At 37.2% G+C, this 3,931-nt stretch overlaps 1 long non-coding RNA gene across 2 annotated transcripts; it reads left to right on the top strand.

The window, feature by feature from the left end:
• Positions 1-465: 465 nt before the first annotated feature.
• On the top strand, positions 466-3,559 carry LOC119289051. 2 transcript variants are annotated; one of them, XR_005141413.1, is made up of 5 exons: positions 466-615; positions 801-979; positions 1,196-1,266; positions 2,290-2,414; positions 3,330-3,559. It is a non-coding gene; the product is annotated as an uncharacterized LOC119289051 (long non-coding RNA). The 2 variants fall into 2 exon arrangements; XR_005141412.1 differs by having other exon boundaries at positions 1,196-2,414.
• The last annotated feature ends 372 nt before the right edge of the window (positions 3,560-3,931 follow it).

Raw genomic sequence — 3,931 nt, 5'->3', positions numbered from 1 at the left:
CTCGTCACACTCCATTCAATCTATCGTAAGCAGGCAAGTATAACCACACATAAGCAATCACTCAAAGATCCAAAAGAACGCAGAAAATATTTCGCAAAACTTCAAAAACCATCAAATAAAACTTCTAGACAAAAACATATTTTTAACAGTAGCAAAATTATGTGATTTTGATCTTAACAGAAAGTACTGAAGGAAATATGCCCTAGAGGCAATAATAAAGTTATTATTTATTTCCTTATTTCATGATAAATGTTTATTATTCATGCTAGAATCTTACATTTACTAATTGAAAGCACCATCCGAGCCGCCACGTTAATTCTGAAAACTAAACAAAAGTGTCCAATGGATCTCCTATTAATTGTATCTACAGCCATAGGATGGTCATGAGAAGTCCTCATGATTTGTCCCACCTGCTATTCTTATACCAGACTAATCTACATGCTGGAAAAAAACACAGGACTCCTACCCCCGTACCTCATCCCCAGTCAATGGGTCGTCATCCCAATCTTCCTCCTCCCTGGACCACGCTAGAAAAAATCACAGGAATCCTCCCTCGGCACCTCATCTCCAGTCAATGGGTCGGCCTCCCTGATCTTCCTCCTCTCGGAACGCAGGGTAAGAAAATTTGCCTTTCTTGGCTGCTAATCAATTCCTTGGGTTCAGCCCTTCATCTTTCTCACGTACTCAGGCTTTAATCTCCCTCATTGTTGTGACCACAATATTGCATAAGTGGTGATTCAAGTGGCACAATTTACACAGCAAGGCAAGATTTAATTCATGTTTTTTCCTAATATGCGCAGAACAATTCCATCAATGGTTGATTTGTGACGTGCGATTAAGCATGGAGGTCTGGGCGCTCCTCCTATTCCCAAGGAGGAGCCGTGTCGGTGCTCTTGCCGCCGGTAGCACCGCTTTCCTATCCTTCTTCCGAAGGGAGATATACTGCCTACCTCCTGCTATTCTATCCAATATCTGCTAGGTATCTCACTAATTTTGAGATTACCTAATTGCCTTAGTCTACAGCCACAAAAAACTCATTTTTTTGATCACTGTAGATTCCATTACTATCATTCCAAACATCTGATCTGTGTTTTCTGAATGTTATATTCAATTAATTGGCATAGCAAGCCTACTTCAGGTCATGACGTTCTACTATTTTTTGTGACACGGTTAATTTTTTCATGCATCCCTGTAGGAGTTGACTACATGGTGTCATGCTCTGAAGTTTGCTGCATCCCTGTAGGATTTTCCACTGCGACTCCACGAGTAAATCTGAACCACAACTTTGCCTCTCTCGGTTTGCTTTTCCATCAAGATAGAAATCTAACACCCCGCAAAAAAAAATCTAACGTATTCTTTCATCTGACTCTGCCTATGAAATCTCTGTCCTGTATGCTATGTTTTTCTAATTTACATCCTATATGGACAACATCCTGAGAGTCAAAGATAGATCACGGAAAGCAGCCACATCATCATTGGCTGTGTAGTGTACGTCCGATTCAGAACCGTGTCGAATTGCATATCGGTAGTCAGCACATAGGGAAGCCCATAAAAGTTGACTTTTTTTATTCGGGTACTTCTGTAGGCAGACATACGGTGGATGCATGAGCGAGTCGTTGAGGTACATACAACAATACCATCCATCCATATGCACACAATCATTTTTTAGAGAAGCACGTACAACCTCTTTTGCCTTAATTGGTAGCCATGTTTCTAATCCTATGCTTGCAGAAGTTTGATAGTTCTCTCCCTCCCTACTTCTAATATTTAAATCCCTGTATGTCTCTTTTTTTGTCCATAAAAAGGTAGAACCTGTTGTCCATAATGGTTCGCAGTTGGTCAGTATGGTTCTTTTAACAAGAATTTTGTGTATATATAAGTTTACAATGGAACAAAACAATATATGGAGCATAGAAATATTACCTGAAGCTTTTGGTTGTGATATTTGAGCTAGAGTTTAGATTAGTGATCTTGGACATTGATTATGTGTTTGTAATTTCGCCTTGGGACCTTAATAAATTAGAAGTATTTTTGTCTCATGATTTGCATTTCGTGTCTATTTTCTCTACAAAATCTAGAACTCCAGTTCCGATCATGATATTTGCATGTCGTTATTTGTAACTTCACACAAGTTAATCTCACAAAGAATCATAAGTTTTAGAGATTTTGGAGAGAAGTTTACGAAGTAAGATGAGCAGGCATGTGACTTCATGTACCTTATTAAAGCATCCATGATAATGATTAGCCCTTTCTGACAAAAATATAAAATTAACTCCCATGTTTCTGCAGGCCCATTGAAAGGAAAACTTATCAATGTTTTTACTATTTCTCAGTCTCATGAGTCCCTAAATTGAGTTTCTGCTCAACGTGGTCTACATCTTTTGAGGATACGGATCGTAATCCATCAGATGCAGGTACAGTATTTTGATGTACTTATAGGAGATTCTTAATAAGTTATTTGATTCCGTCAATTGTGTTACATATATTAGTAGTTAGGTATGTATGTAATGTCATGCGTCCACTTGATTTAATTTTTGTGTTGAAATGCTTTTTTTCTGAATTGAGAAATAATCAATTTCGGCCATTAATTTGCAAATCCTAAATACGTGAACGACTCTGAAGTTTCTATTTTTAATGAGATTTGATGCAGTGTTTTGCATTATGATTACAATGTTGGTTGCATGATGATGGTATAGCCTTTTCTATTTCATTGCACCTGTTCAAGCCTAGATGGGAGACCTTGGTCCTTCTTTTACTATGGAAAGAAAGAGATAATCACTCCTTACAATCAGGGATGAAATTTTATCCCGTGAAGAAGGGGCTAGAACACAAGGGCTTTCTGAACTCCAAATTGATGTTGTGGTGATAAGGCAATTCCTCAGTTTGCTTTCATGGAGCACACATAACTAGATTTGATACTTCTATTTCTACTCAATGCCTCGGCTGGCATAGTGGCATAGTTATAATTCCTTTTGTGGATGTACTACTGTAGATAGTTGCTTCACTTTTAGGATTTTAGTGTTGGTTAAAGTAACATTGATGCCACTTTCTGGTGTTGATTATAGTTGCATGGATGGTGTAATGTAGAATGAGGATGAATTGCAGCTACATAAGTAAACTTGAATCCATTCATTTCATTCGGCACCTTATTTCTTTACTATGGCACTTGATAATCACTTGTGCTTTGCAAACAGATATAAATATTCAGTACTATAGCCCATAATTTATCTATAAATGCTTATCTAATCCTGCCCGTGATTTACATACCTAAATAAGTTTTAGGATTTTATATGATAATCACTTATTTTACTTATTTTATTGTAGCACAGTTCCGACGGTTCGCAAGTATGACCGGTGATAAACAATCTGAGATATCAGGGGGAAAATATCCAAACTGAGAGACGAAGGGGGTACAATAGGTAAGGTTGGATGAAGCACGCTCCCTGATAGGAGAATGAATTTGACTTTTTTTCCAAGTACCAGAAATTTGTATATAAGAATAAATATGACCTAAACAACACAATGCTGACTTTTAATTTATGTCAATCCTTTTAATTTATGATTAACATTTGCCCGCAAAAAAATATGATTAACATAAATATTATGAATCAAAAAAAATTAGATTAGTTCTAGCCCGTGCACGTACACGGGTTGTTGACTAGTTGTATTAACCGGAAACATAATACTTGTGTGAATACATAGACAAACTAAACATCACTAGTACGCCTCTACTTGACTAGCTCGTTGATCGAAGATGGTTATGTTTCTTAACCATAGACATGTGTTGTCATTTGATTAACGGGATCACATCATTAGAAGAATGATGTGACTGACATGACCCATTCCATTAGCTTAGCACCCGATCGTTTAGTATGTTGCTATTGCTTTCTTCATGACTTATACATGTTCCTATGACTATGAGATTATGCAA

This window comes from Triticum dicoccoides, chromosome 4A (genome assembly GCF_002162155.2).
Source record: "Triticum dicoccoides isolate Atlit2015 ecotype Zavitan chromosome 4A, WEW_v2.0, whole genome shotgun sequence".
NCBI lineage: Eukaryota > Viridiplantae > Streptophyta > Magnoliopsida > Poales > Poaceae > Triticum > Triticum dicoccoides.
This window is presented reverse-complemented; position numbering and strand designations above follow the sequence as displayed.